The 22,767-nt window shown below is 39.6% G+C and overlaps 2 protein-coding genes across 2 annotated transcripts in view; one reads left to right on the forward strand and one right to left on the reverse strand.

Moving 5' to 3' along the window:
• LOC136181101 (NLR family CARD domain-containing protein 3-like) overlaps window positions 1–22,767 on the reverse strand; it is a 785,212-nt gene that overhangs the window by 286,807 nt on the left and 475,638 nt on the right. The gene's annotated exons all lie outside the window — the stretch shown is intronic.
• The window catches only part of LOC136181122 (NLR family CARD domain-containing protein 3-like), a 236,446-nt gene that overhangs the window by 198,967 nt on the left and 14,712 nt on the right, over window positions 1–22,767 (forward strand). The window lies entirely within an intron of this gene.

The following is a 22,767-nucleotide window of genomic DNA, read 5'->3' on the forward strand; positions in this document are numbered from 1 at the left end:
ACATTCAATCATTTTGAGGATTTTAACCCTTTAGATGCCAATTTCATTACTTGATCACTGTTGTTATTTATGAAAAAAAAAGTTATTTTCCATATAACAAATATTTGGTGGCTGGGGGACTTTTAAAAAATCAGTCTTGGATATGTCAAAGATTATACAAAATATTGACTTTGATGCATTATTAGTTTTTGTGTAGCATCAGATTTAAAATGTACTACCCTCTTGAGTCATTAAGGACAAAAATGTTCACTTCCAAAAACTGCTATAAAAATAGTACAGATTAATTTTTTTTCTGTTTTTTGGGTTAAATCTTTTGATCAACTTCAGTCCTGATCAAAACGGTCAAATATTGAATAATTATCAGGATTTAACCCTTTAAATGACAGTTTGATTACATGATGATAATATTTTTAATGAAAAAAAACACACAAAAAACAAGTTATTTTCCATATAACAAATGTTTGGTGTCTGGGGGATTTTTTTAAATGAGTATTTGTTTTGTTAAAATCTAAGGACAAACAGAAAATTAAAATATTAATATGCTTTTATTTACTTTGTGTTTAAAGGTTAATCAGCTTTATTATTACTTATCAGGTTATCTCTGTTGTCAGCCTTTATTTAAAGTTTGTATTGAACACTGGAGAGCAGCACTGAGCAGGTCAGGAAATCAGGTAACCTTTGTGAGCCAGGTGTGTAAACCTGCTGAGTGGCTCTAACTGACAGACAGGAGTGTCAGCGGTGTGTGTGAGAGCAGGAGTGAGGTGAGAGGCTGAGACACTTTCAGGATGAATTCAATGAAAGGAAGACAGCAGAGATACCTTTGGTAAGTGTGCTGTGTTCTTTGGTAATTATCTGTTCAGAATGTTTGAATGGTGACATGTATTTAATGTAGGCTGTTTATTTCATAGTGATGCACTCTGCATTCTGGTTTTATAGTGTAGTGTTCACAGGAAACAATTAAATTAGAAGGGTAAATAATAATTAATATTGAACACATTTAACTGGTTTGTTTAAATTGTAAACAAAAGATAAAGAACTGAATAGATACTAAAATTCAGATTCATTTAATGGTTATATTAACTTAAATTCTGATTTGTTTTTTTTGGTGTTAAAATGAGAAAAAGGAAGGTAAGGATGCTAAAAGATGCATGGTTAACATTGTATAAGTGGAAAACTGCTTCCCCAGATTACTTTACAATTATAATAGGAATGTATATGTGAAGAATTTTGTTCATAGATATTTTCCTTGCTTTTCAGAACCACACACAATAAACAGTTGTAACCTCGCTGCATTAAAGTCTCCTCTTCGAACTCTTTTACTATCGTGGCCTAACCCAAACCAATGTGTTCAGTCTTTTAGAATAAGGGTCTGCTTGGAGGTGAAATATTGATGAATGAAAGCAGTTACTTTTATTGAAATAAGAAAAGTTTTAAGATTGATGACGAGTCAGGTTACCGTGGGAATTGGATAGCGGCAAGACCAATCGAAGAATCATTTTCCTCTTAGCTGAAAATGTATAAAAAGCAGTGAAGCAGCAAAAAGGAAGCCAAAGAGAGAAATGATAATAGAACAAATAAACTCACCATTGAAGTGTTTTTTTTTCCATATACCATTTAGTTACACACACTGAAGGCTATAATGCATCTCTATCGTTTCTTCTAACAATATGTTGAGTAAATCCAGAATGCCAGATGACATCTACAGGTGTTATCATTCAGTTTGTGATTTTCTTTATTTTGTATTCTGACTGCAGGATTCTTATTAAGGCTTACAGGTTTTCAGTGAAATCGACATCGACCTGACCTGACTGTGGTCGCTCTGCATCAGGATCTGCTGAACTCCTTTTCTTTACCAAAGACACTTTAGACACTCGACACAAAATAACACAAGTAGATGAAAGTCTTTCTCACTCTGCATCAGTTTATTTATTACAAGGTTACACATGAGCTGTCTGAAGAACTTGTGCTACCCAACACAGAGACCTCCAAGGAAACAGAGTGACAGAAAGAAGAGAAGATATCAGGAGAGAAGAAGGATCCTTACACTGTAACTGTTTCATATAAACCCTTTCAATTCAAACGTCATAGCTGCTCCCAACTTACTGGTTCATATGTCAGCAACAAAACATCAATGTCAAAAAAGTAGAGACAGATTTCTGTCAACAGAATTGTCTTATATCCCTCTATAACTGCACTTATACATCTGTTGGTCAATACATACTTATGAATACAGATTAGTGATGTTGTAAACTTGGATTCCTCTGGATCAGTTTTACCATTGCACAGGACTAACATTTCTCTCCAGTGTGGACTAACATGTGTCTGGTCAGATTTCCTCTTTGGGAAAAACCTTTACTGCAAACAGAACAGCTGAAGGCTTTTTCTCCTGTGTGAACTAACATGTGTGACTTCAGACCCCCCTTTTGTCTAAATTGTTTTACCACACTGAGAGCATCTAAAGGATTTCTCTCTGTGAATTGCCATGTGACATGTCAGACTAGCCTTAAGGGTAAATATTTTCTCACATTGAGAGCAGCTGAAGGGTTTTTCTCCAGTGTGAATCATCATGTGTCTGGTCAAATTTCCTTTTGCGTTAAATCTTTTACTTCACTCCGAGCACCTATGTGGTCTCTTACCAGTCTGTAGTTTCTTATATTTGAAGTTTAATTCTGAAAGATCTTCTCTTGTCTCTTGCCAATCATGACTGTCATCAGTCTTGACCTCAGTCACTGGTTGTAAACGTCTCTCTGGATCTGAGTACCTCTCTGGTTCTGCTCCTCCACAGTCCTCTCCATCAACTCTTGTTTCCATCTGTTCAGTTTGTCTCTGATGAAGCTGTGAGGACTGAGGTTTCTCTTCACCATCTTCACTCTTCACAGAGACAGGAGTGAAGGGGAACTTGGTGGTATCAGCCTCCTCCAGTTCTTGAAGCTGTTCTTCCTCCTGACTGCTCCACAGTTCCTCATGTTCTTCTTTAATGTGTTGGGGCTTAGTGTCCTCCTGGTCCAGAATGTGGCTCCACTCCTGCTGCTCAGGTGGAAGCTCTTCTTTACTCACCAACAGCTGCTGGAGATCTGCAGGACACAGTAAACAAACATTAACGGTACTTATAGACTGATTTTTAAATATTAATGCGAGCAGGACCCCACGCTGAGCTCAACTCGGCAGCAAGGAGATGAATGGGCTTGACAGCGGTGCACACCGCCGGCTGCATCCTATCTGAAAGGCCCTTAAGGCTGTGAGGACTGAGGTTTCTCTTCATCATCATTAAATCCCTGAGGGCGGGCAGCCCGGGTTCAAATCCGACCTGTGGCTCCTTTCCCACAAGTCATTCCCCACTCTCTCTCTTTGGTTTCTAATTCTGTCCTATCTACCAAAAAATCTAGTTTAAAATTATTTTTATTTTTTAAACTTTGTGGTAAGTTATTATGTTTTTCTAAAAACCCATACGCAAAAAGTTCTTATCAGAAGAATGTTTATTTATAAATCATGTCTCAGGGCCCCTCCCCCCTCCAGCTGCACTACATGGACTATTCCATCATGACCCTCAGGTCTTATGGTGCATTCAGGTGCTGCTCGGGTGCTCCAAGTTTCCGAGTTAGGAAGTCGTTCTTCCGACTTGATTTCAGTTCAGAAAATCTGAATGTTGTAACAACAGCAACAAAGCGTTGATGCTCCAAAGAAGATCAGTGAAATGTTACTGTTACAGTTATATTTGAGTAAAAAGTTGATGTCCTTATATGTGAATTAATAAAAAGTATGTTAACATTAACTAAACATATTTTCCCTCTATGTGATGACGTCAAGTCGGGAAGTCGAGCACCTCATTCTTTTCCGAGTGACGAGTTGTTTTTCCGACTTGAGCAGGTGTTCATGTGCATTTTACAACTAGGAATCTTGTTTTTCTGATGTGTCCGACACCACCTGAATGCACCGTTAGTGGACAGCGTGTTTAAAGGGATACTTCAGCCATTTGCATTAAGCTTTGTATCATTAGAAACCTGGTAGTATTTTTGAATGGTCGTGCATCCTGCTAACAGGCTCTATGGAGAAAGCGATATTGCGGTGAGACGGCTGCTGCAGACAGGCAGGCCTTATGTCAGCAGGCTTTATTTCCCTCCCTCTCTTCCCCTCTTCACTGAGACATAAGGCCTGACTGTCGGCGGCGGTGAGGACGAGGAGCCGGGCCCAGCTCGAGCTGGGGTGGACTGGTAGTGTCGGTGCTCTCACTGTTTGCCTATGGACACAGACATAGAGTCTGTTTTCTGACAGGACTGGAAGAAATCTCTGAATCAGTTGAGGAAACGGCCGTATGTGTTGTAGTAAATGTCTGTAAATAGATGACCTTAGTGGGAGTGGCCTGCATTTCTGTGCATTCTGGGAGTTGTTGTCTTTCATCCACATGAGCCAAAAAGACACTTTCTGCCTTTTCAAGTCAAGAAGTCACCAACTTCAAAATGTATTTCACATTTCTACATATATGACCCAATGTCAATACAGATTCATGTTTCAACGGGTGAAGTATCCCTTTAAAGAAATGATTGACACGGCATCACAGAGAGAGAAAAAAGAGGCTAGAGTGAAAGAGATAGATAGATAGATAGATAGATAGAACATTTCAGGCAGTTTTTCTCATTTTTTTAACATAACACTTTTTACAGCCTTTTTATTTCATTTTGTGGTAGGCACAAAAACAATTTCTGTCCTTGTTCAGGTAAAGATGCACCTCACACTTCTCACAGTAGACATGTGAGAAGTGATTACCAGTGCAGTGCTTGCATCTCTGTTGGGTTTCCCATGTTGGAAAATGATCAATGCCATCCCTTCTCACATCAAGAGGCACACTGCAGCTTGGTCTTTTACGGGGTGGTGTTGGAGTCTCTTCTGGAGAGGATAGTGGTCTGCCACACCTGATTTTGGCCTTTCCTGCGCTTGTCAGAGAAGTGCCAACCAAAGCCTGAAACCTTCGCAGAGGCACGAGTTTCTTCTTGGGGTTTAGCTTCTTCTGGTCTCTTCTGTAGAGGTTCCACGCATTGATGACTGCCACTGTAACAGTGTTCCACCAGATGTACATGTACCATCTTCGGGATCTGAAGCTGAACTTGTAAAGTGCAGACAGCATATCAAGGAGATCAACACCTCCCATGAACTTGTTATATGTTTCAACAATGGCTGGTCTGGGAACCATTATGTGAGTTTTGGGATTTGCGATCCCAGCGTTTCACATTTCCCACAGGTTCAGTGCCAACAAAAGAGGAAATCAGGTTCACTGCTTTGTTGTCGTACCATCTTACAACGATGTTGTTTTCCTGGTTCACTCTGAAGTTCATTGACCCTCTTCCATTTTTCTTCAATTCTTTTTCATCCATCATGGTGCAGTGTTTCATCCTGTTCATCCGGATCGTGCCAACATAGTGGATTCCTCTTTCTTTTAGGTGTTGCACCAGGGGAACTGATGTGAAGTAGTTGTCTGCAAAGACCTTGTGATTTTTTCCTGCTGGAAGTGTTGATGTCATTTTCAGCACAGCTTCTCCTGTAACACCTACTTCAGACTTTTCTCTGTCTGGATTTTCTGCACCTTGACAAATATCAAAGTCATAAAGAAAGCCACTTTGTCCACGTCCCCACATTTTGAAACCCCATTTGTGAGGTTTTGCAGGCATGTAGACACGTAGATGAGATTTTCCCTTAAATGGCACCATGATTTCATCAACTGCATGGCTTTCTTCAGGAGGAATGCAGAGAAACTGTTGCTCCAGTATTTGTAACCATGGCCTGAGCTTCCATAGTTTATCTTTCTTTGCATCATCAGACACACTGAGGTTGTCCTGAAAGTGAATCACTGTCAGCAATTTCAGAAACCGATCTCGAGACATCACATGACAAACTGCAGGGAGCCTTGTCTCCATCTCCCAAAAGGCTCTCACAGAGGACATCTGTACTAACCCCATATGAATGTACATGCCTAGAACCTGCTCTATTTCCTTGGCAGTTGTGTTTACTGACTTGCCCTCTTTTTGTACACTGTACAGGTTTGTTTGTTCTGCAGTTTCCTCTAGCATTTCATCAGTGACAAACTGTTTGAAATACATATATGGTGTCCAGTCACACCTGTCTTCTGTGCCTTCCTCAACACTTGCAATGAAATCGATAGATGGAGCTTGATATTTTATTTTTCTCCATCTGTATTCTTTCCTTTGTGCATTGGCCTTCACTGACTCCTTTCTGATTGTGTCCTGTGTTGTTGTTGGGATCTCAACTTCTGTGCTTGTCTGGGCTACACTTTCATCTTGATAGTCTTCCTCATCACTGCTATCTGAACTTCCATCATCATGCATGGTCTGAGGAGTCCATTCTTCCTCATCCTCCTCACCATCTTCCCCTAACTGCTCTATGTCACTTGAATTGCCATCCATTATCATGTTGATGACATTTTCAATGTACGTTTGTTTTCTCACTTCTTCCTCTATTCTTTTTGACATCTAAAAATACACACATAACAAATTGGTCAATATAGCGTAGCGATTATGATTTCAGAGGAATTGCTATTGTGAAAATACCCAAAATGTTTTTTTATAATGGCATTTCAGTCATTAATTAGATTTATTAAATCATCAAAATAGTGTGTGTTTGTATAGTGGTAGGCATGATAAAGCACCTTATATACCTGCAGTATCAAATGTGATACACACATTTTTTAACACGATTTAACTGTAATATGAAGAATTAATTATTAAGTAATGATACATTGTTTTAATACAGAATATACTCATATTAAAGAATTAGTAACAATATAAATGTTATTCTTACTGTAACTTCTTGAAAATTAGCAAAGATTTTCCTGCTGAAAGTGTGTGGATGCTAGCATGATGGTGGCCATTTTTTAAAGGTCAAAAAAAGCCCTTCCACTGCCTGCAGTAGAATGCAAATCCTCTAGGGGGCAGAATACATGTATCAGGTCATATACAACAGGTTTTAAAGGAAAGTTTTGATCATGTTGATAAGACAGAGGTCTCAGAAACTTGCGTAGCAAATATGATACAAATGGTTTTATAGGGTTAAGACAGGAAACAAAGATACAAACATTTGAAACAACACTCAAACGCCAAACAAATGCACAAAGGCCCTAAACGTGTTTTGGTCGAGGATTCAGCTCCACATTCAATTTTAGGATTGATTGGTGAACAAAAGAGTGTTTCAGTCTGACCTTATTAAAACGTGGGACCCTGTATCTCCAGTTTGATGGTATCAGTTCATACTCTGTGTTCAGGGCGTGGTCAGGGTCAGAGGCGATGCAGTTAGCCAGTCTTAAAATGCTTTTGTTGTAGGCCGATTCATAGAGTCTTTGCATGGGTTGGCCTACAATCTTAGAGCAGATGTTCAACTGCTGGAGCAGTTTAGACTTCAGAGTGGCAGACAGACACATATACAATGAGGTGTTACAATACTGTAGGACACTTAGAATCACAGAGGTAACGAACAAAAGAAGAATCTGTCGACTCGCCCCAAAAGATCTCAGACGGCGGAGGAAATAAATTCTTGTTTTGTCTTTTTACAGATGTAATCGATGTGATCTTTCCAGGACAACAGATGGTCGATCATTATACCCAGATATTTATAAGATGACACTTGCTTGATTGTTTCATCATGAATGAGAATAGGAGCTTTATGAGCATCAGACGGTGAACCAAATACAATTTCCTTTGTTTTCTTTGCATTGATCTCTAGAGCATGGTCATAACTCCACATAACCATTTTGTTCACAGCATGTTGGTGCAGTCCAGGGTCGTCAGAGTTACTTAACAGAGAAATCAGAGCTGTATCGTCAAGGTACTTCAGAGTGTACTGATTTTGTGTATCAGACCGACAGTCATCTGTATAAAAAGTGAAAAGCACAGCTGAGCTCACACAACCCTGAGGAGCGCCAACATTAGTTGTGATAGCAGATGAAAGGGTGTTATTCACCTTCACAAACTGGATTCTGTTAGTGAAAAAAGAAGCATACCAAAGAGTCAAGTAGGGGTTAAGTTTTTGTTGAATCATTTTTGATACTAAGATGTCTGCTTTTATTGTGTTAAATGCTGATGAAAAGTCTAGAAAGAGGGCTCTTAATGTATTTGGCTTATCTAAATGTTTGGTGATGATATGGACCAAAGATGTTTGAGCAGTATTCTTTCTAGAGATTTCATGATCACTGAGGTAAGAGCTATTGGTCTGAAGTCTTTATGATCCCTTGGACATGGAATCTTAGGTAAAGGTTTTATGTACAAAGTTTTCCATGACATAGGGACCTCGTGTGTGTCAACTGAAGACTGAAAAATTGGTTGCCATACTGGAGCCAACTCAGCTGCAAAGTTTTTTAGCAGAAAACCACTACACTTATCAGGTCCCACTGCTTTCTTTGTATTTGTACCCTGAAATGTTTTCCTTACATCTTCAACAGTGATGATAATTCTGTCTGAAGCTGCAGGTATGATGGTTCTGAGTATTTCAGGGAATTTTGCAGGGTCGTCTTGTGATTCAAATCTAGAAAAAAAAGTTCATTGTCTGTCGCAATTTATTTGATTGGAGTTGACATGCCCGTCATAGCTTTCATGTTGTCCCACACTCTTTTAGGGTTTTTAGCTTTAAAGGCTTGTTCAAGAAGCTGTCTGTGTTCCACTTTTGCTTCTCTCAGTCTGATTCTCAACTCTTTTTCTGTAAGTTTTAGTGCTTCTGGATTTTTATTTTTAAAAGCCACTTTTCTTGTATTTATGACTGCCTTTATGTCACTAGTGACATATGATTTATTATTAGGGTAAATTTAAATTTCATTTGTTGGAACAACAGCTCTACACAAAAATTGATATAATCATTTGTAACATCAGTTATGTCATTTATGGAGCCCTCATGAAAAATTTAACAATTTGTCCATCCAAAACAGGCTTTCAGTTGTTCTTTACTCTCATTTGTCCATGTCCTAATCACTTTCTTTTCTGGTTTACTTCTCTTAAGTTTTGTCTTATACACTGGAATCATGTGCACAACATTGTGGTCGGACTTTAATATAGGTGGCCGGCACTTGGACACATAAGCACCTTTAACATTTCTACATTGGGATCACAGATCGTAACTTTGACTGAGTGCATTTGGCACCATAGATCGTTTATATACACGCAGATGCCTCCTCCCCTTGTTTTTCCTGAGTCAGCGTCTCTGTCTGCTCGCAGCAAAGTAAATCCGGGGACATGAAAGAGGGAGTCAGGCATCGTAGCTTGTAACCAGCTTTCTGTAAAGCATAACAGAGATGCCTCTTGGAATTCATTACAGTACCTTGCGTATGTTCGTATAGCATCCACTTTGTTGCTCAAAGAGCGCAGGTTTGTGAAGACAATAGATGGGAGTGGTGGCCGATTTGATCTCTTTCGTAACCGGTTTCGAATTCCTCCTCTCTTTTTCCTTTTTTTGGTCCTGATGAGCTCCTGGGGGATCTTTTCCAGCGTCAGCCGGTAGAAGTGGCTTGATACAACTGCTTGGGTCGGGTCTGGTTGTAGCTCCAGCAGAGCCTCTCGGCTGTACGAGCGTGCAAAGCCGTGACGCCTCACTCAGGTGTGCTTTCGGACATTGCATGGAAAGGCATTGTCCAAGTAGACAGAATAGCCACAGAAACACAAGCACAGTTCGAGGGACACTCATCATACACTTTAGACAAACATATTCCACAGACAGGCCGGATAAGACGACGTTTTGACAACATGAAACACGAGAACAAACAAACAAACAGAGCGTGCTGGGACGCAGTGCGCAGCTGAGCAGCGCACCTGATCACTTTGCAAAGATAGAAACTAACGAACAAGCCATATGAAGTGAAGCTTATCTAACAGAGCAGAAAAAAGGATGTAGAGGGAGGAAAAAGAGAGGTTGATGTCCAAGCTGCCAAAACTTAGAACTTTTTTTTACAACAGTAGGCAACCAGGCCCCGAAGTCCTGTGACGTCATGAACACAAGATTACAGATTCCTACAAGTGGAGACGATGAAATAAAGAAACACACACAGGAGACAAAGGAGATGAAGAGAAATACAGACAGAGAGGAAGAAGAGAAATACAGACAGAGAGGATGAAGAGAAATACAGACAGAGAGGAAGAAGAGAAATACAGACAGAGAGGAAGAAGAGAAATACAGACAGAGAGGATGAAGAGAAATACAGACAGAGAGGAAGAAGAGAAATACAGACAAAGAGGATGAAGAGAAATACAGACAGAGAGGATGAAGAGAAATACAGACAGAGAGGATGAAGAGAAATACAGAGAGAGAGGAAGAAGAGAAATACAGACAGAGAGGAAGAAGAGAAATACAGACAAAGAGGATGAAGAGAAATACAGACAGAGAGGATGAAGAGAAATACAGACAAAGAGGATGAAGAGAAATACAGACAGAGAGGATGAAGAGAAATACAGACAGAGAGGATGAAGAGAAATACAGAGAGAGAGGAAGAAGAGAAATACAGACAGAGAAGAAGAAGAGAAATACAGACAAAGAGGATGAAGAGAAATACAGAGACAGAGAGGATGAAGAGAAATACAGACAGAGAGGAAGAAGAGAAATACAGACAGAGAGGAAGAAGAGAAATACAGACAGAGAGGAAGAAGAGAAATACAGACAGAGAGGAAGAAGAGAAATACAGAGACAGTTTTTTTAATAATCACACATTTGTGGATTTCTATTAAATATAAAACTATAAATATTTGTTCATGAATCTTTTTTTTATTTGTGTATTTTTTTACATTTATATACAATGCTAAATATTTGTGTGTGTATTGAAAACTATTTTTGTGGATAGAGTCCTTATAAATCACAAAAAACATTTGTGAATCCTTCTGTGTGCATTCATGAAAATTGAGACGGATCTAACTCCATACTAAACAGACTCAGCTTCCTCTGATTGTCAGTTGACAAGGTAGAGACGTGCTGATTGGCTGGAGACTTAGGCGTAAAGACTCTGTCAAAATTTGTGGTTGTAACTCAAAGCTTGTGCGTGTACCTTCAGGATCGTACGTGAAGATAGGGAATTTGTGCAATCTGAACTGTGAGCACAAAATCATTACACATCTTCACATTTTTTCACAACAACAGAATTGTTGTTTGCACATGTGCAAACCTTACCTGTGTGCACAAAATATTTCACCAAAGTAACCTTTCACGAGTTCAAAATCTTATTTACAGGCAATTGATCCCATACAGCAGCCCTTCCTTTTTTACAGACCACTGCAGGACAACAGACTGCCTCAAACACTTTCATCAACTTCTATCATCACACAATATATCTGATATCAAAGCAGTAAAGGATCATCTGACACAATAAACAAGCTTCCTTCAATAAAATGTTATAAAGCTGTGACCTTTGATTCCCTGTTGCTATGGTGATTATTAGACTTTGGTATTTCCTGGTGTCAGGAGACTTGACTTTGACGTTGTCCTGTTGAGATGCAGATTAGTTCTCCGTGTTGAAGGTAAGAGACACTTTTTATACTGTTTGAAAGACTCATTTAATTTAAGTGTAAAAAGAGCTGTAAGCTAACAGTTAGCCACCGGATTCATTAGCTGCTCTGACTAAAGTAGAAGTGAAGGACACACAATGATCCTCAGTCCCGATGCAGGCTATGCTAACATGCTAACAGGTCGATTAAAGACGAGCCCGCTCTGGAAGTTTCTTTCATTGAGATCATCACTTTATCTTCTGTAATTGAAATGTTTGAGTGATTATCATTTTGATTTAAACATTTTTCTTAATTACGTTTTCTTTACAGTGGAACATATTCATAAGAAGTTGTTGTAACTCTCTCAATCAGCTGACTGTGTTCTTGGTTAATCAATGACTTGTTGGGTTTGACTTGTTATTGTTTTATGATTCAAAGTCCTGCAGTGAAGCCTCCTCTGATAAGATAAAACTTTATTGATGTGTAGTGTCCTTTTTTTAATAAATCCAGAAAATAGGCAGGGTCAGTTTTTGCCTGTGACCAGACCAACAAAGAGATCAACATTTTAAACTCTAAATCTAACTGTCCTTTTGAAGTTCTAAGTGGTGTTTTAAAGCTTGTTTGTCTTTCTTCAGAGACTGGACCCAGGAGACAAACAAATTGAGAACTAAAAGCTTTATTAATCTTTCTCAGAATCCAAAGTAGTGAGCCGTCTGCAGACGACTGACCAAGACAAAGAATATCACACAATATATACTTATCTTGCTGAGGGCGTGGAGATGGTATCCGCCTCCTCCACATGGGCTTTATAGATCCATCTGTGTCCCACATGGGCTTTATAGATCCATCTGTGTCCCACATGGGCTTTATAGATTCATCTGTGTCCCACGTGGGCCTGATAGCTCTAACTATGTCCCACGTGGGCTTCACAGCCCCAGCCATGTCCCATACATTGCCACATGCTATTTTCAGAAGTTAGCAGTCAAAAAAAAACCTACTGCAATGTCATGTCTTCTTGATAAATGGGGTATATATCTGGCCAACCATCTTGTGACCGGACATCGACACACCAACACAGCATGTATGGCAGGTTTTCTTGGAATGATGGTCCTTTTTCTTGTATTTGTCTCTCCTTCACCTCTCGTAAATGTCAGGTTAGCCTAAGATTTGTTAATTAATTACCCCAAAAGCGAGCTCGTATGAAACTTGAGACCTCACTCTTTGACCATGCAAAATTTCATCTAAGCATTAACTTTTTTCACTCTATCCTTGATGAGTTTCACTTTGTAGGCTCAGTTTGAATTCATGTGCACATGTGCCCTTCTGCATTTCATCCTTAGTTGATTGTGTTATGTTTATAATATGCAACCCTCACACTATTATTATTTATTTATCTAATTTGCATAATATGTGTCTTTTAGTTCATTATTATACTGAAATACTATTATGATTATTCATGACCACTTTATATAAATGTTGATTATAACGAATATAAATACATGCCTTCAGGTGGGACACTACAGATGCTAGAGGATCAATTCAAAAAAGTTCAATTCATAAAAGTTTAAATAAAATCATTTAAATTCATCAAATTAGAACAAGAAGGAGATGATGACAGATCTTAAAAAAGAGTGATTCATGTCCAAGTTACAGACTGTGCAGTGAATACATTCAGAACCTACAACTACTTTAATACTTCAGCTGGATAATCAGTCTGACAAGAACAGAACATCTGAGAGGAATAAATCATCTACTATAAGAGAGAACAGAAGATTAGATCATAACACCAGGTGAACCAGGTAGATGTGATGTTAGTAGACTGACAGTGAGGTGATGATGATGATGATGATGATGATGAAGGTGAACCAGGTAGATGTGATGTTAGTAGACTGACAGTGAGGTGATGATGATGATGATGATGATGATGAAGGTGAACCAGGTAGATGTGATGTTAGTAGACTGACAGTGAGGTGATGATGATGATGATGATGATGATGAAGGTGAACCAGGTAGATGTGATGTTAGTAGACTGACAGTGAGGTGATGATGATGATGATGATGATGAAGGTGAACCAGGTAGATGTGATGTTAGTAGACTGACAGTGAGGTGATGATGATGATGATGATGAAGGTGAACCAGGTAGATGTGATGTTAGTAGACTGACAGTGAGGTGATGATGATGATGATGATGATGAAGGTGAACCAGGTAGATGTGATGTTAGTAGACTGATGATGATGATGATGATGAAGGTGAACCAGGTAGATGTGATGTTAGTAGACTGACAGTGAGGTGATGATGATGATGATGATGAAGGTGAACCAGGTAGATGTGATGTTTGTAGACTGACAGTGAGGTGATGATGATGATGATGATGAAGGTGAACCAGGTAGATGTGATGTTAGTAGACTGACAGTGAGGTGATGATGATGATGATGATGAAGGTGAACCAGGTAGATGTGATGTTAGTAGACTGACAGTGAGGTGATGATGATGATGATGATGATGATGAAGGTGAACCAGGTAGATGTGATGTTAGTAGACTGACAGTGAGGTGATGATGATGATGATGATGATGATGATGAAGGTGAACCAGGTAGATGTGATGTTAGTAGACTGACAGTGAGGTGATGATGATGATGATGATGATGATGAAGGTGAACCAGGTAGATGTGATGTTAGTAGACTGACAGTGAGGTGATGATGATGATGATGATGATGAAGGTGAACCAGGTAGATGTGATGTTTGTAGACTGACAGTGAGGTGATGATGATGAATATGATGAAGGTGAAACAGGTAGATGTGATGTTTGTAGACTGACAGTGAGGTGATGATGATGATGATGATGATGATGAAGGTGAACCAGGTAGATGTGATGTTAGTAGACTGACAGTGAGGTGATGATGATGATGATGATGATGATGATGAAGGTGAATCAGGTAGATGTGATGTTAGTAGACTGACAGTGAGGTGATGATGATGATGATGATGAAGGTGAACCAGGTAGATGTGATGTTAGTAGACTGACAGTGAGGTGATGATGATGATGATGATGATGATGAAGGTGAACCAGGTAGATGTGATGTTTGTAGACTGACAGTGAGGTGATGATGATGATGATGATGAAGGTGAACCAGGTAGATGTGATGTTTGTAGACTGACAGTGAGGTGATGATGATGATGATGATGATGAAGGTGAACCAGGTAGATGTGATGTTAGTAGACTGACAGTGAGGTGATGATGATGATGATGATGATGATGATGATGATGAAGGTGAACCAGGTAGATGTGATGTTTGTAGACTGACAGTGAGGTAATGATGATGATGATGATGATGATGATGATGATGATGATGATGATGATGAAGGTGAACCAGGTAGATGTGATGTTAGTAGACTGACAGTGAGGTGATGATGATGATGATGATGATGAAGGTGAACCAGGTAGATGTGATGTTAGTAGACTGACAGTGAGGTGATGATGATGATGATGATGATGATGAAGGTGAACCAGGTAGATGTGATGTTAGTAGACTGACAGTGAGGTGATGATGATGATGATGATGAAGGTGAACCAGGTAGATGTGATGTTTGTAGACTGACAGTGAGGTGATGATGATGATGATGATGATGATGATGATGATGATGAAGGTGAACCAGGTAGATGTGATGTTTGTAGACTGACAGTGAGGTGATGATGATGATGATGATGAAGGTGAACCAGGTAGATGTGATGTTTGTAGACTGACAGTGAGGTGATGATGATGATGATGAAGGTGAACCAGGTAGATGTGATGTTTGTAGACTGACAGTGAGGTGATGATGATGATGATGATGATGAAGGTGAACCAGGTAGATGTGATGTTTGTAGACTGACAGTGAGGTGATGATGATGATGATGATGAAGGTGAACCAGGTAGATGTGATGTTTGTAGACTGACAGTGAGGTGATGATGATGATGATGATGATGATGATGATGATGATGATGATGATGATGATGATGATGATGATGAAGGTGAACCAGGTAGATGTGATGTTTGTAGACTGACAGTGAGGTGATGATGATGATGATGATGATGATGATGATGAAGGTGAACCAGGTAGATGTGATGTTAGTAGACTGACAGTGAGGTGATGATGATGATGATGATGATGAAGGTGAACCAGGTAGATGTGATGTTAGTAGACTGACAGAGAGGTGATGATGATGATGATGATGAAGGTGAACCAGGTAGATGTGATGTTAGTAGACTGACAGTGAGGTGATGATGATGATGATGATGATGAAGGCGAACCAGGTAGATGTGATGTTTGTAGACTGACAGTGAGATGATGATGATGATGATGATGATGATGAAGGTGAACCAGGTAGATGTGATGTTAGTAGACTGACAGTGAGGTGATGATGATGATGATGATGATGATGAAGGTGAACCAGGTAGATGTGATGTTAGTAGACTGACAGTGAGATGATGATGATGATGATGATGATGATGATGATGAAGGTGAACCAGGTAGATGTGATGTTAGTAGACTGACAGTGAGGTGATGATGATGATGATGATGATGATGAAGGTGAACCAGGTAGATGTGATGTTAGTAGACTGACAGTGAGGTGGTGATGATGATGATGATGATGATGATGATGATGATGATGATGAAGGTGAACCAGGTAGATGTGATGTTAGTAGACTGACAGTGAGGTGATGATGATGATGATGATGAAGGTGAACCAGGTAGATGTGATGTTTGTAGACTGACAGTGAGGTGATGATGATGATGATGATGAAGGTGAACCAGGTAGATGTGATGTTAGTAGACTGACAGTGAGGTGATGATGATGATGATGATGATGATGATGATGATGATGATGATGATGAAGGTGAACCAGGTAGATGTGATGTTAGTAGACTGACAGTGAGATGATGATGATGATGATGATGATGATGATGAAGGTGAACCAGGTAGATGTGATGTTAGTAGACTGACAGTGAGGTGATGATGATGATGATGATGATGATGATGAAGGTGAACCAGGTAGATGTGATGTTAGTAGACTGACAGTGAGGTGATGATGATGATGATGATGATGATGATGATGATGATGATGATGATGATGATGAAGGTGAACCAGGTAGATGTGATGTTAGTAGACTGACAGTGATGATGATGATGATGATGATGATGAAGGTGAACCAGGTAGATGTGATGTTAGTAGACTGACAGTGAGGTGATGATGATGATGATGATGATGATGATGATGACGGTGAACCAGGTAGATGTGATGTTAGTAGACTGACAGTGAAATGATGATGATGATGATGATGATGATGAAGGTGAACCAGGTAGATGTGATGTTAGTAGACTGACAGTGAGGTGATGATGATGATGATGATGATGATGATGATGATGATGATGATGAAGGTGAACCAGGTAGATGTGATGTTAGTAGACTGACAGTGAGGTGATGATGATGATGATGATGATGATGATGATGATGATGATGATGAAGGTGAACCAGGTAGATGTGATGTTAGTAGACTGACAGTGAGATGATGATGATGATGATGATGATGATGATGATGAAGGTGAACCAGGTAGATGTGATGTTAGTAGACTGACAGTGAGGTGATGATGATGATGATGATGATGATGATGAAGGTGAACCAGGTAGATGTGATGTTAGTAGACTGACAGTGAGGTGATGATGATGATGATGATGATGATGATGATGATGATGATGATGATGATGATGATGATGAAGGTGAACCAGGTAGATGTGATGTTAGTAGACTGACAGTGATGATGATGATGATGATGATGATGATGAAGGTGAACCAGGTAGATGTGATGTTAGTAGACTGACAGTGAGGTGATGATGATGATGATGATGATGATGATGATGACGGTGAACCAGGTAGATGTGATGTTAGTAGACTGACAGTGAAATGATGATGATGATGATGATGATGATGAAGGTGAACCAGGTAGATGTGATGTTAGTAGACTGACAGTGAAATGATGATGATGATGATGATGAAGGTGAACCAGGTAGATGTGATGTTAGTAGACTGACAGTGAGGTGATGATGATGATGATGATGATGAAGGTGAACCAGGTAGATGTGATGTTAGTAGACTGACAGTGAGGTGATGATGATGATGATGATGATGAAGGTGAACCAGGTAGATGTGATGTTTGTAGACTGACAGTGAGGTGATGATGATGATGATGATGATGATGATGATGATGAAGGTGAACCAGGTAGATGTGATGTTAGTAGACTGACAGTGATGATGATGATGATGATGATGATGAAGGTGAACCAGGTAGATGTGATGTTAGTAGACTGACAGTGATGATGATGATGATGATGATGATGAAGGTGAACCAGGTAGATGTGATGTTAGTAGACTGACAGTGAAATGATGATGATGATGATGATGAAGGTGAACCAGGTAGATGTGATGTTAGTAGACTGACAGTGAGGTGATGATGATGATGATGATGATGATGATGAAGGTGAACCAGGTAGATGTGATGTTAGTAGACTGACAGTGAGGTGATGATGATGATGATGATGATGATGAAGGTGAACCAGGTAGATGTGATGTTTGTAGACTGACAGTGAGGTGATGATGATGATGATGATGAAGGTGAACCAGGTAGATGTGATGTTAGTAGACTGACAGTGAGGTGATGATGATGATGATGATGATGAAGGTGAACCAGGTAGATGTGATGTTTGTAGACTGACAGTGAGGTGATGATGATGATGATGATGATGAAGGTGAACCAGGTAGATGTGATGTTAGTAGACTGACAGTGAGGTGATGATGATGATGATGATGATGAAGGTGAACCAGGTAGATGTGATGTTTGTAGACTGACAGTGAGGTGATGATGATGATGATGATGATGATGATGATGATGAAGGTGAACCAGGTAGATGTGATGTTAGTAGACTGACAGTGAGGTGATGATGATGATGATGATGATGAAGGTGAACCAGGTAGATGTGATGTTAGTAGACTGACAGTGAGGTGATGATGATGATGATGATGATGATGATGAAGGTGAACCAGGTAGATGTGATGTTTGTAGACTGACAGTGAGGTGATGATGATGATGATGATGATGAAGGTGAACCAGGTAGATGTGATGTTTGTAGACTGACAGTGAGGTGATGATGATGATGATGATGATGAAGGTGAACCAGGTAGATGTGATGTTAGTAGACTGACAGTGAGGTGATGATGATGATGATGATGATGATGATGATGATGATGAAGGTGAACCAGGTAGATGTGATGTTAGTAGACTGACAGTGAAATGATGATGATGATGATGATGAAGGTGAACCAGGTAGATGTGATGTTAGTAGACTGACAGTGAGGTGATGATGATGATGATGATGATGATGATGATGAAGGTGAACCAGGTAGATGTGATGTTAGTAGACTGACAGTGAGGTGATGATGATGATGATGATGATGATGATGAAGGTGAACCAGGTAGATGTGATGTTTGTAGACTGACAGTGAGGTGATGATGATGATGATGATGATGATGATGATGATGAAGGTGAACCAGGTAGATGTGATGTTAGTAGACTGACAGTGAGGTGATGATGATGATGATGATGATGAAGGTGAACCAGGTAGATGTGATGTTTGTAGACTGACAGTGAGGTGATGATGATGAAGGTGAACCAGGTAGATGTGATGTTAGTAGACTGACAGTGAGGTGATGATGATGATGATGATGATGATGATGAAGGTGAACCAGGTAGATGTGATGTTTGTAGACTGACAGTGAGGTGATGATGATGATGATGATGGTGATGATGGTGATGATGATGATGATGATGATGATGGTGATGATGGTGATGATGGTGATGGCGCGCGTAGGCAGATATTTGTTCCAACTTGATTCATTCAGTATGGAAGTGACGTCATTTACGTTACCCGAACCGGCCGCATACACCGTTTTTTTTTTTTAAGCTTTATTCAAGAAGAGTAATGCGCATACAGTCAAGTAAACAAAACAATATCACAAGTAAAAGATTAAATAACTAAATAACATACAGTAGCCCAAAGAAAAGTACAAGTGAAAGACAGTAATATACAGAATATAAAGTAAAACAAACCAATAAAGACACATTTAAATAGTGAAATCATTATTTAAATAGTGAAATCATTATTTAAATAGTGAAATCATTCTTTAAATAGAGAGGGAAAGGTTTTATAATAATGCAGATCTGTTTTCTGTTCTTAATTAAAAGTAGTGATTTCAATCGGGACTTTAACTCTAGATTAAAAATTGATTCAATTAATCCACGCTAATTTGTTTTGATTTGGAGGTGAACGTGAGGTGACGATTTACGTTTAATTTCGCACAGCATTGTGGGTAAAATACAATTCATTTCCTGAAAGCACGTATCTGATCCATACTGCATAAAACCCGGAAGTTAGTATCCATACTGAAATGTTCAGTATACTGAGGTGGACCCAAAATATGCATACTGAATGACCACGAGAGTTTACTGAACTGTGGCTATTCAGAAAGGGCCCATGACTCTTCTCCATATCACAGCTCAGCACTCACATCTCTCCACCTTCATCATCATCATCATCATCATCATCATCATCATCATCATCATCACTGTCTCATCTGCTGCTCACAGTAACTGATAATGTTGTTTGTTTGTATCAGGATGCAGGAACAGAGACCAGACTCTCCTGGACCCAGCTGTGTGTCCATGAAGAGTGACCGGTCTATGGGTCGCCTTGTGAACTTTAAAGCTGGACGTCCTGCTGATGGAAGGTGAGATCTGAAATTGACAAAGAGCTCTGTTCTGCTTTTCTGTAGGCTCACTCTTTCATCCTCAGCCATTTACATCACTCTCAGTCTTCAGTCCATGTTCACCTCTCCCAGGACTCGTACTTTTCTCCTGTTTCTCCTACTTCTCCACCAGAGGTCCTCAGAATTCACCTCCTTCTCTTCTAGGTTTCAATAGCCCAGACCTTCCCTTTTACTCTACTCACCTGTCTTCATTTTCCTCAACACCTTCATTTAGTTTTCTTACCACTTCATGATCATTGTGTGCTTTGGTTCTATCTTGTGTTTTTTAATTTGAAGTTTTTGTTCTTGAATCCTGACCTTCCTGAAGGCTGTAAAATGTGGAAAAGAATCATTTTATTGCAGCTGTGAGTCCATTTTTTTCTGCATTTGGGTCCTTCCCTGCGCCCTATTTCCCCGACCCTGTCAGAACTTAACCTGCCTGACACAGAACCAGCCGACAGTGTGATGGACTTCATGACTTCAAAGCAAAAACAGCCCTACTAGAAAGAAGCTAAATATTCTTAGACAAAGTCAAAATAATAGGCCAAACCTTAAAAAGAGACAAATCTGAGGAAAGATTTATTTTTGGGCTGTATCATGAAGACTGCAGACAAAGATCTTCAAAGCTCTTGAGTGTTTTTACAAACCTTGTAGGATCCATATTCTGGACTTACTCACAATATAAAAACTACTGTGATGGTGCAAGCAGCACTTATTCCCATCTGAAGTAATGTCAGTCTGAAGACTTTGTCCCAGAAGTGAGTTCCAGGTTGAGGTTCCTGAAGTTGTTATGGACAAGTTCTTGATCTTGATCTGTTCTGTATCCTAATAGTAATTGCTGCTCGTTGTAAATGCTGCTCGGTCTCTAAATGTACTATGGGAGGTAGAGCCTTCAGTTTTCAGACTCCTCTCCTCTGGAATCGTCTTCTGTTAACTTTAATTTCATCAATCTGAAGAATTTGAGGACAGACACAGTGTTGGCTGTATTCTGAGTGAGATACTGTTCTAATAGAAACAAAGAGAACAGTGGAGAACATCACCTCTGCCTCCTGATTACTGATTATCCATCTGCCAGTTTAAACTGGAACAATCTGATTAAAAATGATCTTTGAAACAAGATCCAGGGTGTGGTTAAAACGATGAGTAGGTTCGTTTACACCCTGGGTGAAACCAATAGAGTCTAATGACATGAAAGCTGTGCTAAGGCTATCATTATCAACATCCACATGGATATTGAAGTCACCCACAACAATTATTCTACCACTGCTAAGGACTACATTTGATAAGAATTCTGCAAATTCAGGTTCCTGAAGTTGTTATGGACAAGCCCTTGATCTTGATCTTTTCTGTATCCTAACAGTAGTTGCTGCTCGTTGTAAATGCTGCTCGGTCTCTAAATGTACTATGGGAGGTAGAGCCTTCAGTTTTCAGGCTCTTCTCCTCTGGAATCATCTTCCAGTGGGGTACGGGAGGCAGACACATTCTGTATTTTAAAGAATAGCTGAAGAGCAGCTGAAGATCTTTGACTGGATGTGACTTCAGCAGCTGAACTCCATCAGTGTTGTTGTAGTGACAGAGTGCAGCTCTCCCAGCAGGGGGCGCTCTGCTATGGATCAGTGTGAGGACACAGAGGAGGGAGTCCCTCCCTCTAAAACCTCTCTGTGTGAGGAACATGAAGCTCTGAGGTGAGGATCTCTAACTGTCCATGGCTGTATCCAAATTGCCAAGTACCGACTCAATCTGTCAGTAGTCAGTACCTACTATCCGTGCTGTATACTGTTAGTACCTACTATTCAGTAGGTGCACGTAGGCAGATATTTGTTCCAACTTGATTCATTCAGTATGGAAGTGTCGCCATTTACGTTACCCGAACCGGCCGCATACACCGTTTTTTTTTTTTAAGCTATATTCAAGAAGAGTAATGCGCATACAGTCAGGTAAACAAAACAATATCACAAGTAAAAGATTAAATAACTAAATAACATATAGTAGCCCAAAGAAAAGTACAAATGAAAGACAGTAATATACAGAATATAAAACAAACCAATAAAGACACATTTAAATCGTGAAATCATTATTTAAATAGAGGGGGAAAGGTTTTAGAATAATGCAGACATCTGTTTTCTGTTCTTAATTAAAAGTAGTGATTTCAATCGGGACTTTAACTCTAGATTAAAAATTGATTCAATTAATCCACATCTAATTTGTTTTGATTTGGAGGTGAACGTGAGGTGACGATTTACGTTTAATTTCGCACAGCATTGTGGGTAAAATACAATTCATTTCCTGAAAGCACGCATCCGATCCATACTGCATAAAACCCGGAAGTTAGTATTCATACTGAAATGTTCAGTATACTGAGGTGGACCCAAAATATGCATACTGAATTACCACGAGAGTTTACTGAACTGTGGCTATTCAGAAAGGGCCCATGACTCTTCTCCATGTCACAGCTCAGCACTC

The sequence above is a fragment of the Labrus bergylta genome, chromosome 2 (genome assembly GCF_963930695.1).
Source record: "Labrus bergylta chromosome 2, fLabBer1.1, whole genome shotgun sequence".
Taxonomy (NCBI): domain Eukaryota; kingdom Metazoa; phylum Chordata; class Actinopteri; order Labriformes; family Labridae; genus Labrus; species Labrus bergylta.